The following is a 17299-nucleotide window of genomic DNA, read 5'->3' as shown; positions in this document are numbered from 1 at the left end:
AGCTATTCTCATATCTGACACAATAGACTTTAAAAGAGATAAGATTAAAAAAGATAGGAATGGACACTATTTAATGCTCACAGGATCAGTCAATCAAGAGGACTTAACAATTATTAACATCTATGCACCCAATGAGAAGCCATCTAAATACATCAAACGTCTACTGAAAGAGCTACAGCAATATATTAACAGCAACACAGTCATAGTAGGGGACTTCAACACCCCACTCTCTCAACTTGACAGATCATCCAGGCAGAAAATCAATAAAGACATAAGGGAGCTAAATGAAGAGATAGATAAACTAGAACTATTGGACATTTTCAGAGTCATTCATCCAAAGAAACTGGACTACACATTTTACTCAAATCCACATGGGTCATTCTCAAGGATAGACGATATGTTAGGCCACAAAGACAGCAATCAGCAAATTCAAGAGCATTGAAATCATCCCAAACACCTTCTCGGACCACAGTGGAATTAAACTAACACTTAACAATCAGCAAAAGATTAGTAATAGTCCCAAAATGTGGAAGCTCAACAGTACACTTCTTAACAACCCCTGGGTCAAAGAGGAAATCAAGGAAGTAATCAAAATGTTTCGAGACTTCAATGAAAATGAAGACACAGCTATCAAAATATTTGGGACACAGCTAAGGCAGTACTGATAGGGAAGCTCATAGCTATACAAGCACACATTAGGAAACAAGAAAAAAAAAAAGCACAAATAAACGGCCTGATTGCACATCTTAAAGACCTAGAAGTAGAAGAACAAAGGAACCCTAAAGCAACCCGAAGGACAGAAATCACTAAAGTTAGGGCAGAAATAAATAACATTGAGTATAAGAAAACCATAGAAAAGATCAATGAAAGTAAGTGTTGGTTCTTTGAAAGAGTGAACAAAATCAACAAACCTTTAGCCAGACTCACAAAACAAAAAAAGGGAGAGGACCCAAATAAATAGGGTAGTAAATGAAAGAGGAGATATCACAACAGACACTGCAGAAATTCAACATATCATGCGAGGCTTCTATGAACAACTATATGCCACCAAGCTAGAGAACCTGGAAGAAATGGATGATTTCCTAGATACCTACCAACTTCCAAAACTAAGTAAAGAGGAAGTGGATAACATGAACAGGCCCATCACAGCTAATGAAATTGAAACAGTTATCCAAAATCTTCCCAAAAATAAAAGTCCTGGACCAGATGGTTTTACAAATGAATTCTACAAAACCTTCAAAGAAGAACTAATACCTCTACTTTTAAAAGTCTTCCAGAAGATTGAAGACACTGGAATACCCCGTGCCAGCTTCTATGAAGCTAACATCCCTCTGATACCAAAAGCAGACAGGGACACAACCAAAAAAGAAAACTACAGAGCAATATCTCTGATGAACATAGATGCTAAAATATTGAACAAAATTCTAGACAACTGGATACAGCAGTATATTAAAAGATTGTTCATTATGACCAAGTGGGGTTTTTCTCAGGCATGCAAGGTTGGTTTAATATATGTAAATCAATCAATGTGATCCACCACATCAACAAAAGCAAGACTAAAAACCACATGGTCATATCAATAGATGCAGAGAAAGCCTTTGACAAAATAACAACATCCCTTTATGATCAAAACACTACAAAAATGGTAATAGATGGAAAATTCCTGAAGATAGTGGAGTCTATATATAGCAAACCTACAGCCAGCATCATACTCAATGGTGAAAAACTGGAAGCATTTCCACTCAAATCAGGTACTATACAGGGCTGCTCACTATCACCATTACTATTCAACATAGTGTTGGAAGTTCTTGCCATAGCAATCAGGCAGGAGCAAGGAATTAAAGGCATACAGATTGGAAGAGAAGAAGTCAAACTCTCCCTATTTGCAGATGACATGATAGTATACACAGAAAAACCTAAGGAATCCACCAAGAAGCTTTTGGAAATCAGCAGGAAATACAGTAAGGTGTCAGGCTACAAAATTAACATTCAAAAGTCAGGGCATTCCTCTATGCAAACACTAAGTTAGAAGAAATTGAAATCCAGAAATCAATTCCTTTTACTATAGCAACAAAAACAATAAAATATCTAGGAGTAAACCTAACCAAAGAAGTGAAAGACTTATATACTGAAAATTATGAGTCACTACTCAAAGAAATTGAAAAAGACACAAAGAAGTGGAAAGATATTCCATGTTCATGGGTTGGTAGAATTAACATCATCAAAATGAATATACTACCCAGAGCCATCTATAAATTTAATGCTATCCCCATCAAGATCCCAAGCACATTTTTTAGGAGAATAGAGCAAATGCTACAAATGTTTATCTGGAACCAGAAAAGTCCTCGAATTGCCAAAACAATCTTGCATCACACTCCCAGATCTCAAACAATCTTGCATCACACTCCCAGATCTCAAACTGTATTATAGGGCCATTATCATCAAAACTGCTTAGTACTGGAACATGAATAGACACACTGACCAGTAGAATAGAATTGAGAGCCCAGAAGTGAGACCCCACACCTATGGACATCTAGTCTTTGACAAAGGGGCTCAGACTATTAAGTGGGGAAAGCAGAGTCTCTTCAACAAATGGTGTTGGAAACAATGGGTTGAAACATGCAGAAGAATGAAACTGAACCACTGTATTTCACCAAATACAAAAGTAAATTCCATGTGGATCAAGGACTTGGATGTTAGACCACAAACTATCAGATACTTAGAAGAAAATATTGGCAGAACTCTTTTCTGAATAAATTTTAAAGACATCTTCAATGAAAGGAATCCAATTACAAAGAAGACTAAGGCAAGTATAAACCTATGGGACTATAGCAAATTAAAAAGCTTCTTCACAGCAAAATAAACCACTACCCAAACCAAGAGACCCCTCACAGAATGGGAGAAGATCTTTACATGCCATACATCAGACAAGAGTTTAATAACCAACATATATAAAGAGCTTGCCAAAGTCAACAACAAGACAACAAATAACCCCATCCAAAAGTGGGGGGAGGACATGGACAGAATATTCACCACAGAAGAGATCCAAAAGGCTGAGAAACACATGAAAAAATGTTCCAAGTCTCTGATTGTCAGAGAAATGCAAATAAAGACAACAACGAGCTACCACTTGACTCCTGTGAGAATGTCATACATCAGAAAAGGTAACAGCAGCAAATGCTGGACAGGGTGTGGGGTCAAAGGAACCCTCCTGCATTGCTGGTGGGAATGTCAATGGGTCCAACCTCTGTGGAGAACAGTCTGGAGAACTCTCAGAAGGCTAGAAATGGACCTGCCCTATGATCCTGCAATTCCTCTCCTGGGCATATATCCTAAGGAACCCAACATATCCATCCAAAAAGATCTGTGTACACATATGTTCTTAGCAGCACAATTTGTAATAGCCAAAACCTGGAAGCAACTCAGGTGTCCAACAACAGATGAGTGGCTGAGCAAGTTGTGGTCTATATACACAATGGAATGAATATTACTCACCTGTAAAAACTGGTGACTTCACCGTTTTCAGCCAATCTTGGATGGACCTTAAAAATTTCATGTTAAGTGAAATAAGTCAGAAACAGAAGGATGAATATGGGATGATCTCACTCTCAGGCAGAAGTTGAAAAACAAGATCAGAAAAGAAAACACAAGTAGAACCTGAACAGGAATTGGCGTATTGCACCAAAGTAAAAGACTCTGGGGTGGGTCGGTGGGGAGATTATAGGTCCAAGAAGGTCAGAGGACCTAGTGGGGGTTGTATTGTTATATGGGAAACTGGGGAATGCTATGCATGTACAAACTATTGTACTTACTGTTGAATGTAAAACATTAATTCCCCAATAAAAAAAGAATAAATAGGAAAAATATATACATATAGTTATAGAAATAATAATTAACCCTAAAAAAAAAAAAAAAAAGAAACAGGGTGAGGGAAGGAAGGGAGGATTTTGAGGGTTATAACAGTCTCACGAAATTTAATTATTTGCCAATATTTATTAAGATGCAGAGATTAAGAGGGGAATTTATGGATGTTTCCTTTGTGTTAAAGTGGCCCTTAGTACAGAGGTAGAACATCATATTTTCATGTCTGGGGCTCCAAGGCTTCTGATCCAATCCCAAGTACAGCCATAAAGCAGAACTGAGCAGTACTCTAGCATATCTCTCTCTGTCTCTGTCTCTCTCTCTCCAAAAAGTGGTGATACACTTGATAAAGCACTGGACTCTCAAGCAGGAGGTCCTGAGCTCCATCCTTGGCATTGTATGTATCAGCATGATGTTCTAGTTCTCTCTCTTCTCTTCTTCCTCTCATAACTCAATCAATAAAATAATAAATAAATCTTCAGAAAATAAATTAATGTTCCCCTCTCATACTCACCATATGCCTGCCTCCTCACTTTCAGTCTCTCACAATCAATAGTTTTAGGAGGTTTGATAAAAAAAAAAACAAAAAAAAACAGGTCTTCTATTTCCTCCAAGGTATATTGGAGCCCTCCCCTCTTCTGAGTTTTCAGTGATGATAAGAGTCAGTAAGAAAAATATAAAGCCCACTGTGTCCTTTGTAATGTCTTAATATTAGCCCAGTGCCTCAGAGGCTGAGACTCCTTTAACTTGGGCACCATGGAGAACATCGGGATTTGGAAACAAGAATCTCACCTGTGGGTATGGAACTATACATTGTAATCTAAAAATATTATAACCCACTATTAATCACAATTTTTAAATAGGAAAAATAAAAATAAAGAAATATATCCTCCACCCCACCCCCCAAAATCATAACAAGCTGGGCCATATGCAGAGCTGTCAAATGGAGGCAGGGACAGAAGACTGTGACCTCTGAGGTCCGTTCCAACTCCAGGGTATAGCCTTGTGCTTAACTGTTTAAGATGTGTGTGTGTGTGTGTGTGTGTGTGTGTGTGTGAGAGAGAGAGAGAGAGAGAGAGAGAGAGATGGAGGTGGGGTGGGTGGGTGTTACTTCTTGTGCACTTTTATCAAAACTGTAAACAGTTGAAAAAGACTGGAGCAAAGTAAACTGTCCTGGGGTGGGGAAGAGCAGGTGGTGGTGCTACCAGTTGAGCACAGATGTTGTAATGTACAAGGACCCAGGTTCAAGACCCCAGTCCCCACCTGCAGTGGGGAAGCTTCTCAAGCAGTGAAGCAGAACTTCCAGTGTCTCTTTTCTCCTTCACTCTTCCCTTTCAATTTCTCTATTTATGAATTTTTTTTTTTTACAGTCACAAGGATGCAACCATTTCAAAAGCTTTTCTTTGGCCTTAAATACTTCCTTTGACAATTTCAGTAAAGAGGAGTTGAGCCATGGAAATCCCAATAGAGCACACACACGTTACCATACCCATGTTCAAGACCCCAGTCTCTAAGAGGGAAGTTTTATAAGTGGTCGAGCAGTTTTGCAGGTGGCTTTTCTCTCTCTCTCTGTCTATCACTTTCTATCAAAAAACAAAGAAAAAAAGGGGTGGGGGAATAATAAAACGTGGTGGAGTCATACAAGCACCATGCTCTGAAGATAATTCCTTCTTTTTTTATATATATATTTATTTTATTTATTTATTCCCTTTTGTTGCCCTTGTTGTTTTATTGTTGTAGTTATTATTGTTGTTGTCGTTGTTGGATAGGACAGAGAGAAATGGAGACAGGAGGGGAAGACAGAGAGGGGAAGAGAAAGATAGAAACCTGCAGACCTGCTTCACCACCTGTGAAGCAACTCCCCTGCAGGTGGGGAGCCAGGGTTCGAACCAGGATCCTTATGCCGGTCCTTGTGCTTTGCGCCACCTGCGCTTAACCCGCTGCGCTACAGCCCGACTCCCCTGAAGATAATTCCTATGGCAAAACAAACAATCCCAGCAATGAGGGTTTGCAGGACTAAATAGAAAAAACACGCTGATCAGCAAGACACTTAGCAGGACAAATGCAAGGACAGACTGGGTTTGCGCTAAAGAACTGTGAAGGATCCCACTGTGCAGCTAACATCTGAATGAGTCACCTCCAGCTGACTTACAGGCTTCATATCTCCATGAAAGATTTCAAGTCCTGTAATATAAATATCTTTCGCATTCATCTGTATCACATCTACCCCTGTGCTTCTAGTAGGGTCCGGTGACCAGCAGTCTTATCATAATCAGACAACTTCCAGCAGAATCAGTAGCTACCCACAATTAGTGGCCACCTTGGGTTGTCAGGATCTTTCCTTGCTTTTAATATTTTCCTGGAATAATTGCCTCAACTATGAACTCCTATTATTTTTCAGTTATGCATGTAGGTACATACACACATATAATGCAGATGTGTATTTCTTATATTCTGGAGAAATCACTATTTTTAATAGCTGAGTAGTGTTCCACTGTAATTTTATACCACAACTTGCTCAGTCACTCATCTGTTGTTGGATGCCTGGGTTGCTTCCATGTTTTGGCTACTACAAATTGTGCTTCTATGAACATGGGTATACACAAACATTTTTAGATGGGTGTGTTGGGTTCCTTAGGATACATCCCTAGGAGAGGAATTGCAGGATCATAGGGTAGGTCCATTTCTAGCCTTCTGAGTGTTCTCCAAACTGTTCTCCATAGATGTTGGAACAACTTACACTCCTACCAGCAGTGCAGGAAGGCTCCTTTGACCACACAACCTCTCCAGCATTTATTGCTGCTACCTTTTCTGATACATGACATTCTCACAGAAGTGAAGCAGTATCTCATTGTTGTCTTTATTTTCATTTCTCTGATAATCAAAGACTTGGAACATTTTTTCATGTGTTTCTGAGCCTTTTGGATCTCTTCTGTGGTGAATATTCTGTCCATGTCCTCTCCCCATTTTGGGATGGGGTCATTTGTTTTCTTGTTGTTGAGTTTGGATAGCTCTTTATATATTTTGGTTATTACACTTTTGTCTGATGTATGGCATGTAAAGATCTTCTCCCATTCTGTGAGGGGTCTTTTGGTTTGGATAGTAGTTGCTTTTTTAATTTGATGTAGTCCCATAGGTTTATGCTTGCCTTAGTCTTCTTTGTAATTGGATTCGTTTCATTGAAGATGTCTTTAAAATTTAAATTTATGTGGAAAAGAGTTCTGCCAATAATTTCCTCTAACTATCTGATAGTTTCTGGTCTAACATCCAAGTCCTTGATCCACTTGGAATTTACTTTTGTATTTGGTGAAACATAGTAGTTCAGTTTAATTCTTCTTCATGTTTCAACCCATTTTTTCTAACACCATTTGTTGAAGAGACTCATTTTTCCCCATTTAATAATCTGGGAACCTTTGTCAAACATTAAAGTCTATAGGTGTGTGGGCATATTTCTGGGATCTCAATTCTATTCCACTAGTCACTGTGTCTATTCACATTCCAGTACTAAGCAGTTTTGATGACAATGGCCCTATAATCCAATTTGAGATCTGGGAGTCTAATGCCTTCAGTTCTGCTCTTTCTTCTCAAGGTTGTTTTGGCAATTTGAGGACTTTTCTGGTTGCAGATAAACATTTGTAGCATTTGTTCTATTCTCCTAAAAAATGTGGTTGGGATCTGATGGGGATAGCATTACATTTGTATCTGGCTCTGGGTAGTATATATTCATTTTAATGATGTTAATTCTTCTAACCCATGAACATGGAATATCTTTCTACTTCTTTGTGTCTTTTTCAATTTCCTTGAGTAGTGATTCATAATTTTTGTACACAAGTCTAGATACTATCGTGTCATCTGCAAATAGGGAGAGTTTAACTTTTTCTCTTCCAATGTGTATTCCATTAATTCCTTGCTCCTGCCTGATTGCTATGACAAGAACTTCCATCACTATGTTGAATAACAATGGTGATAGTAGTCAACCCTGTCTAGTACCTGATCTGAGTGGAAATGCTTCCAGTTTTTCACCATTGAGTATGATGTTGGCTGTAGGTTTGCTATATATAGACTCCACTATCTTCAGGAATTTTCCATCTATTCCCATTTTTTGTAGTGTTTTGATCATGAAGGAATGTTGTATTCTGTCCCAAATATTTTGATAGCTTGTGTCTTCATTTTCACTGAACTCTAAAAACATTTTGATTTCTTCCTTGATTTCCTCTTTGACCCAGGGGTTGTTAAGAAGTGTACTGTTGAGCTTCCACATTTTGGGATTATTACTAGTCTTTTATTGATTGTTAAGTGTTAGTTTAATTCCAATGTGGTCTGAGAAGATACTTGGGATGATTTAAATGTTCTTGAATTTGCTGATGCTGTCTTTGTGGCCTAACATATGGTTTATCCTTGAGAATGACCCATGTGGATTTGGGTAAAATGTATAGTCCACTTTCTTGGGATGAATGACTCTGAAAATGTCCAATAGTTTTGGTTTATGTATCTCCTCATTTAACTCCCTCATATCTTTATTGATTTTCTGCCTGTATGATCTGTCAAGTTGAGAGAGTGGGGTGTTGAAGTCCCCTACTATGACTATGTTGCTGTTAATATATTGCTGATTTATTTAGATGGCTTCTCATTAGTTGCATAGATGTTAATAATTGTTAAGTCCTCTTGATTGACTGATCCACTGAGCATTAAGTAGTGTCCATCCCTATCTTTTTAAATTTTATTTATTTTAAAGTCTATCATGTCAGATATGAGAAAAACTGTTCCTGCCCCTTTTTGTGGGCCATTGACTTATATGACAGTTTTCCATCCTTTCACTCTGAAACTGTGTTTGCCTTGTTGAGTTAGGTGGGATTCCTGTAGATAGCCTACTGTTGGGTTGTGGTTTCTGATCCATCTTCCTACTCTGTGTTTTTAGTAGGTGAATTCAGGCCATTGACATTTATTGATATCAAAGATTGAAGATAGTTTAATGCCATTCTAGTAGATTTTTAGAGTGTTCTCATATAGGGCATATTTATGGTGGTCCGACTGTTTATAGGAGAACTTTCAGAACTTCTTTCAGGGAAAGCTTGTTGATAGTTGATTCTTTCAACTGTTGCTTGTCTGAGAAGGTTTTGATGCCTCCATCTAGTCTGAATGATAGTCTAGCAGGATACAGTAGTCTTGGTTGAAACCTTTCTTATTGAGTAGTTGATAGATATCTTGCCATTCTCTTCTGGCCTGTAGTGTTTGTGTGGAGAAGTCTGCTGCTAACCTTATGGGTTTTCTTCTGTAGGTGACTCTTTGTTTTTTCTCTTGCAGCCTTCAGGATCCTTTCTGTATCCTTCTTCCTTTTCATTCTAAATATGATGTATTTTGGTGTCTTTAAGTATGGGTTAATTCTGTTTGGTACCCTCTGGGTTTCTTTAACCTTTATGTCTTTGATGTTGTCTAGACTAGAGAAGTTATCAGCTAATATGTCCTGTAGAATGCCTTCTTCCCCTGGTAAGCCAATAATGCATATATTATTTCTTTTGAAGTCATCCCATATGTCTCTGTTGGTGTTTTCAGTATCATTAATCTCTTTTTGATATCTCTTACTTCTTTTTTATTATTTGTTTATAAAAAGGAAACACTGACAAAACCATAGGATAAGAGGGGTACAACTCCACACAATTCTTACCACCAGATCTCTGTATCCCATCCCCTCCCTTGATATCTTTCCTATTCTTTAACCCTCTGGGAGTATGGACCCAAGGTCATTGTGGGATGCAGAAGGTGGAAGGTCCGGCTTCTTTAATTGCTTCCCCGCTAAACATGGGCATTGAATGTCAGGTCGGATCTACAAGGATGCAGAGGTCACATAGCTCCTAAGCTGAATATTGGCCCCAGATCAGATCAAATCAATGGGATTTACCCTCAACAGTATTTATATGTCTTTCCCATATTTGGGAGCCTCTCTCTTCCCAGATCCAGCTTTCTGGTCCTCTTAATTCTTTTTTAGTTGTCTCCAACTCATCCTCGATCTTGCTAATTTTGTTTTCAGCCTCATTTATTCTTTTCTCTCTCCCCTCTGCTGTTTTTTGGAGGTCATTTATTTTGCTAGCCTGTTCTGATACTCTTTTAGCTTGTTCAACTAGTTGTATTCTTAACTCATCTATTTCATCTTTCAGCTCTCTAATAATCTTGAGGTAATTAGTGTTTTCTTCCAGAGTCTCATATATTGTTTCTGCATTTCTGATGACAATTCTTTCAAACTCTTTACTCACTCCTGTGACTATTACCTTAACTAGCATTTGGATGTTGACCTCATTCTTCTATGCTTCATCCTTTGGGGGGCTTTTAGCAGGACCTTTGTCCTGGTTCATTTCTCTAATATTTTTTCTTGGGTTAACCATTCTATATAGTATGTTATGAAGTCCCTCTCTCAGTACTTTTCAAATTAGTGATCACTCTTGCCTGGATTGACTTGTGTCTAAGTAAGGTACTTAAAGAGTTCACAGTTGTGGAAATTAACAAATTTTTTCAATATTATTTCAATCCCTGAGTTGGAGCACAGTGGCTGTTAACGCTTCTTTTGTTTTTTTTTTTCTTCCCTGTAGGCTATGGGAGACTGAGGGCTTTTAAAGTATAAATAGGCTTCTTAGCTTAATCACTCACTCCTAACCAAGAGATAAAGTAGGTGGAGGAGAGATAATACAGTGCTTATGCAAAGAGACTCCCACATCCCAAGGATCCAAAGATCTGGGCTTAATTCAGCTACTCTGCCAAATTGAGTAGCACTGCTGGACCCTGTGAGTTTCTAAACAAGTCCCATTTATAGTCTGTAGGTTCTGAGGCAATTATTCACCATGTTTTCATCAAGAGAACAAGGTGGAAATATTCCCACTATAGAGACCCACTGCTAGGCCACCAGGGTGTACATCTTCTCCTGAATTTCCTGGTCATTTCTCTGCTTCCCAATGTCAGCACAGGGTCTTCCTTCCTGCTGCTCCAGTCTTTGAAGGCAGTAGCAATGGTCACTCACAGTTACATTTGGTGAGTCCTCTCCTCCCTTCAGCAGTCTTTTCATTGGTAAAACAGACTGGAGGTGGTGCCTTTGTCAGGAAGCCACTGACCAAGCCTGATCACAATCCAATATAGGCATGAACAGAGTAATGATATTCAAAAATTTATTCACACAGACAAACAAGACACACATACAGGGGAACTCAGCCATGGGGGTTCACTAGATGGGATTTCTCCCTGGGTTAAAAACATTCAAATAATTATTCACACAGACACATGCAGAGTCTCACCCATACAGCAGAACTCAGCGTTGAGAGTTCACTAGCTGAGATTGCTTCCCAGATAGGAAAGTTCAAAGATTTACACACACAAACACACAAGACACACATACAAGGGAACTCAGCACTGAAGGTTCACTAGCTGGGACCATTCCCTGGCTAGGAGCCCCAAGCAACTTTGAGATTCACTGCTTTATACTCTCAAGGGATAGGGGTTACACAAGCAGGGTTACACAAGCAGGATGTAAACTTTATCTAAGGAAAACACTTACACTTTACATCTTGAGCAAAGCAAAGGGCACAAATTACACATTACATTCTTTATCTAAACAGTACACTCTAATCTCTAACTATGGTGTCAGTCTTATCTCATCAGAGCAGGTATACATAAGCAAAATGAGCTGGTAAAGTTGAGTGGGTATTTCAAAAATTCAAATTGTCACATAAACACTTATTTTGCAACACCATTCTTGTAAGTTCAAATGAGTCATCTGTGGCTGCTCAGATGATTCAGGTGTTCCTGTGAGAGAGGTTAGCTTGTTTCTCAGTTTTTACTGTCTTTTACTTATAAAGCTCTAAGGTGGAGGAACACTCAAAATGGGGAGCTCTTGCTCTCAGCCTCAACTGGTAAACTGCCGGACTATTATTACCAGCCCCTCAGGAGTAGATATGGGCTTTAGCCCCAGTAATCTCTCTTTAGGCTCCTCTCTGTCCACATGCCAAATGTGTTTGCACTCACCAGTGATTTGGTGGATTCCAAAATTTGTTCTAGTCCTGTCTTGTAGTGGTCCCAGGTGATCTCCTTTGGTATTCCTACTTGACCCGGGAGAGGAGGAGAAACACAGATGCTGATGCTCCATATCCCCGCCTCTGGAAGTCCTGTATTGTTGCTGTAGCTGTTGTTGTAGCTATTGCTGTGATTGTTGTTGCTGCAGTGATTTGGTGGCTTCTCAAAGTCATTCTAGTCCTGTCTTGTTGAGATCCCAGGTGATCTCCTTTCAAAACCCATCATCTTGATGATGTTCTTCTCTATGGCCTAATATTGTCTTCTCAAATGGACAACAGCCTGGGGATCAGGCAGTGGTGCGCTGCGTTAAATACACATAGTACAAAGTGCAAGGACCCACTCAAGGATCCCAGTTTGAGCCCCCAGCTATCCACCTGCAGGGGAGTTGCTTCACAAGTGGTGAAACAGGTCTGCAGGTGTCTGTCTTTCTTTTTCCCTCTCTATCTTCCCCTCCCCTCTCACGTTCTCTGTCCTGTTAAAAAAAATGACCACAGAGCAGTGGATTTGTAGTGCTGGCACTGAGGCCCAGCAATAACACCAGAGGCAAAGAAACAAACAAACAAATAAATAAGTAAATAAATAGCCTCAAAGGCTATATATATGGTCTTCAGCTCAGAATGGTGTTTGGTCCCTGAAACGGCTAATAAAAGCCTTCATTAGTCAATGAGGTCCCATCCCTCACTAGGATTTCTGGTATGATATATTGAGTGAGTTTGTCAACTGTCTTTAGATAGTTTAATGCCAATGTCTCATCATCTACAACCTTTCAAACTTATTTAAATAGATAAAATGAATCATACTATGGGATGCACAGTACAATACAAACACATGACATATAAACACTATCACAGTGTACACCAATGACTGTGGGAGAAAGACTGTTGGTCTGCTTCTAATTCTACTTCTAAGACCCCTTCTATTTTGATCATGGTAGGTTCACTTGCACTGCTTAACACCGTGGTCTATTTACATAATCATTGTTTTGTTTGAGACCTGCACTGGTTTAATCCCCACTGGTTCGAGCTCTTTTTCCACTCTGCTCCCTCTCCTAGTCACATCCTGTTTTCCACCATTTAATCCCCACTAGTTCGCATGTTTTTCCCTTCTCCCCACCCCCTATCCTACATACTTCCTCTTCCTGACACTTCCGTCTCAGGAGATATAAAGGACAGGATTTTCTAATGAATAGAGATTATTTAGATAGATTGCACTGCATTCCTGTTCATCAATAAAGATTGAACTGCGTTCCCAGCTCAGCCATAAGTCCCTGGTTGTCTCTCTCCCATCAATGAAGCTAGCCCAGCATTTGGCGCCCGAACAGGGACCAGCAAAAGACTGAACCTGAGAGGTGATAGAAAAAGAACTGGGGCCCTTTGGAATATAACTAAAATATGCCTACTTGCTATCTACAAAGAGGAGAAACCCCCCCCCCAACTCTTCATCTGCAGTATTCCAGCCTTTAATTTCATGGTTGTTCAACAATTTGTTTGGCTTTGTATGTTAACTCTCCTTTCAGCCACCAGGTTCCAGATGCTAGCATGATGCCAAACAGACTTCCCTGGACAGATGACCCCACCAATGTGTCCTGGAGCTCTGCTTCCCCAGAGCCCTTTCCCACTAGGGAAAGAGAAAGATAGGCTGGAAGTATGGATCAACCCTTCAATGCCCATGTTCAGTGGGGAAGCAATTACAGAAGTCAGACCTTCCACCTTCTGAGTCCCACAAAGACCTTGGGTCTATACTCCCAAAGGGTTAAAGAATAAGAAAGTTATCAGGGGAGGGGATGGGATACGGAGATCTGTTGGTGGGAATTGTGTGGAGTTATACCCCTCTTATCCTATGGTTTTGTCAATGCTTCCTTTTTATAAATAAAAAAGAAAGAAAGAAAGAAAAGAATAACTGGAAGCTGAGCCACTGTGCTGCTATTTTCCATGATCTAAGTTCTTTTTATTTTATTTTGTTTTGTTTATATATTTTTTATTGCCACCAGGGTTATCACTGAGACTCAATGCTGGCACTATGAATCTATTGCTCCTGGAAATTATTTTTCCTTTTATTTTCCTTATATTTTTATTTTTTATAGGACAAAGAGAAATTAGGAGGGCAAAGAGAGTTAGGGATACCCATGGAGCTGCTTCACCACTCATGAAGTCTCCTCCTTGCTTGTGAATAGCTAGGACTCTAAGCTGCGTCCTTGTGCATGGTAATGTGTGTGCTCAATTGGGTGTGCCACTGTCCAGCCCCCCTTTCATGATCTAAGTCCTTACACATCAATGCCACACCACCAACTGGTCAGAGAAAATTGGTCATAACTCCTAGTGATTGATAAACAGGTAGGTCACTAAGTGAGGAATAGCTCTGTATATCTTAGATATATAATATATATATGAGAGAGAGAGAGAAAGAGAGAGAGAGATTCTTTGTCCTACATGCACTCACTCCCTATCCCTCTAATCCCTCTAACTGTACTGAGTAACAAATGCAGTAGGTTCCTCCAAATATTTTTAAGTCCCCAACATTTGTCTTCCCCCATTGTAGCCTGTAGACACTGGCCCAGTAACCAGCAGCTTCTTGAGCCGCCTTGTTCAGAGCTGTGATGTGAAATCACATATCCTAACTAGAGTTGGGGGCCATGAGGCTTCTCCCCATTTGTCCTTCCAGTCCCTGCTTCATTCCCTGGCTTGGCCATCAGATGGCACCACCATTCCACTGGTCACCTGGAATTGTGGTGACTAGAAGGAGAGTTTTGTCACCCCAGTACTGCCCCTCCCACAGAGGGTGCCATCCTACATGGATAGGGGCTTAGCCTCTAGCTTGGATGTCCAGGGGGTATTGTTTTAGGCTATGCCCAGCTTCAGGCTAGAACTGGAACTATTCCCCAGCTGCAAGGGTATCTGAATTACCTGGTATAAGAGGACACAACTGTTTTCTGTGTTGGGGGTAGGGTCAAAGCAGGTAGACAGGGATTCCAGGGAACCCTCCAGAATTTCTTAATTAGGAATGTTTAGGGAAGCACAGGAAGTTTCATTTTTGTAGTTGATTTTGTTTTAGATTTAATTTACTTACCTCATGAAATAGAGATTAGAGATGGGCCAGGGAAGGGTGTGGGGTGGTGGGAGAGATGGTAAGAGACCTCTCTCTAACATAAAAAGTGCATGGGATTGAACCTGGGACCTTCTTAGAATTCCAAAGTTCTACCATTATGTCATCTTCCCAGCTGGAAGAAGTTTAGTTCAGTTTCATCATTGCATTATGAACAGAAACTTGAGTTTCTGTACGGGCTGGGCAGTAAAACAGCAGGTTAAGTGCAAATTATGCAAAGTTCATGGACTGGGGTAAGGATTCCGGTTCAAGCCCCTGGTTCCCCGCCTGCAGGAAGGGTCGCCTCACAAGCAGTGAAGCAGGTCTGCAGGTGTTTATCTTTCTCTTCCTCTCTTTGTCTCCCCATCCTCTCTCGATTTCTCTCTGTCCTATCCAATAACAACGACAGCAATAACAACAATAACAATAATAAAAATTATAAACAACAAAAGGGAAAAAATAGCCTCCAGGAGCAGTGGATTCATAGTTCAGGCACTGAGCCCCAGCAATAACCCTGGAGACGTGCTGGGGGGGGGGGGAGGGGAGGAGTAAATTTACTAGAAAAAGAAAGTTTCTGTGACAAGAATATATATTTTTTAAAGATTTCTTTAAAAAGAGAAACCACTAAGAACTTGGACTGGAGTTGGTGTACTGCGTCAAAGTAAAAGACTCTGGGGTGGCAGGGAGGATTCAGGTCCTGGAACACGATGGCAGAGGAAGACCTAGTGGGGGTTGAATTGTTATGTGGAAAACTGGGAAATCTTATACATGTACAAACTACTGTAATTTACTATTGACTGTAAACCATTAATCACTCAATAAATAAATTTTAAAATAAATAAATAAAATAAAATACATTTTTTAATTTCGTAAGAAAAGAGAAAGAGGCCAGAGCACTGCTCCCAACATATGTGGTGTTCTGAGGCCTTACGTATTTCACAGTCCTTGTGAATTTCTCAAGCATCAATCCTATTTTCTGTTGGGTCACCTTTCTGACCACTAAAGAGAGCTTCTGATTACTCTAAAATAGCAGACTCCCTTTTCTCTGTCTGCCTCTATGTCACCACACACACACACACACACACACACACACACAACTTCAATAGTTGAATAAGGAGACAAATGCATACTTAGTATTTCCTAAGAAAGGTTATAGTGGACCAAGGGCACTTGGAAGATCCTCTGACCTGAAAGTCATATTTTTTCTAAATCTTATAAAGTTCTCTTGCTACAGCCACTTAGACTAACAAGGTTTGCTATCAAACTCCCAGCAAATATATCAGAACAAAGTGTTAATCTAGTGCTTTTATTTTTGCCAGTGGGTTCTCCCCCCCCCCACTCCCACCCCCAAAGGCATCGAGAATAGGTGACACTTGAGTTCAAGTCTGATAGTGCTATGGCCACAATGCTGATTCAGAAACTCGTCATCTGACATGAATGTCTGTTGCACTTGATCTTGACTGTAATTCTATATGTGCCTCTCTTCTTGCATACTTCTAGGACTATAGAAGCAACGACTGGCACCTCCACTGGTGGAAAAGAGGAAGTGTGAAGGAATACATTTTATAATAGTTCACCGACAACTTAAAAGGCACGACCGTTTTAAACCAACCACATGATCAGTCTGGTCTATGTGAATTACAAGTGGATGGTTATAAGACAATATAGAGTATGCAGGAAGTGGTCTTTAAATTGAGGCCAGTATTTCTTCACATATTCCCCAACAATGAGTCTAAACTTTAGGGCTTTCTCTTTATCACTCTCCATCTCTCTCTGCATCTCTGTCTCTGTCTCTCTCACACATATACACTTTATAGTATCTGAAATGCCAAACTGAAGTTAGGTCCTTTCTGGGGTCTCTGACCTACCTCACTGAAGTTTCTTTCTAAGGCTTCCTTGTTTGCTTTTTCTTCTTGTCATGACCTCTACACTGCCTTAGAATGATCTATCTTTCTCCACTAGGATTTGAGTTTCTCTACATAAACAAGAACTCTGTCTCACTTGCTGTGTGGAAATGATCCCAGATAGCTTAAGGATTCATTAAATGTTGGATAAATGAGCCAGCAAGTGAGTGAGTGAAATGATCACTTCTGCTTCTGTCACCAGTTCCACCACCTACATCTCCCCTTCAAACCCAGTGTCTGAGCCACTCTTGTCTTTAGCTCCTCTACTTAACTTTCTCTACCCAGGCTCTGAACACATCTGTCTCTCCTTCCTCCACTGCCAAATACCCATGCCCTTCCAGCTCTCAGCCTCAGTGTTACCCCTCAGCAAAGTCCATCCATCTTCATCCGCACAGGTG

General features: G+C 40.0%; 1 long non-coding RNA gene across 1 annotated transcript in view; it reads right to left on the bottom strand.

Annotated features, from left to right (window-relative positions):
* LOC132536942 (uncharacterized) overlaps window positions 1-12193 on the bottom strand; it is a 29023-nt gene extending 16830 nt beyond the window's left edge. Inside the window, exon 1 of the long non-coding RNA XR_009548469.1 lies at window positions 11869-12193. This is a non-coding gene — a long non-coding RNA (uncharacterized LOC132536942). The remainder of the gene's footprint in view (window positions 1-11868) is intronic.
* Window positions 12194-17299: the final 5106 nt, after the last annotated feature.

This window comes from Erinaceus europaeus, chromosome 2, assembly GCF_950295315.1.
Source record: "Erinaceus europaeus chromosome 2, mEriEur2.1, whole genome shotgun sequence".
NCBI classification, from domain to species: domain Eukaryota; kingdom Metazoa; phylum Chordata; class Mammalia; order Eulipotyphla; family Erinaceidae; genus Erinaceus; species Erinaceus europaeus.
This window is presented reverse-complemented; position numbering and strand designations above follow the sequence as displayed.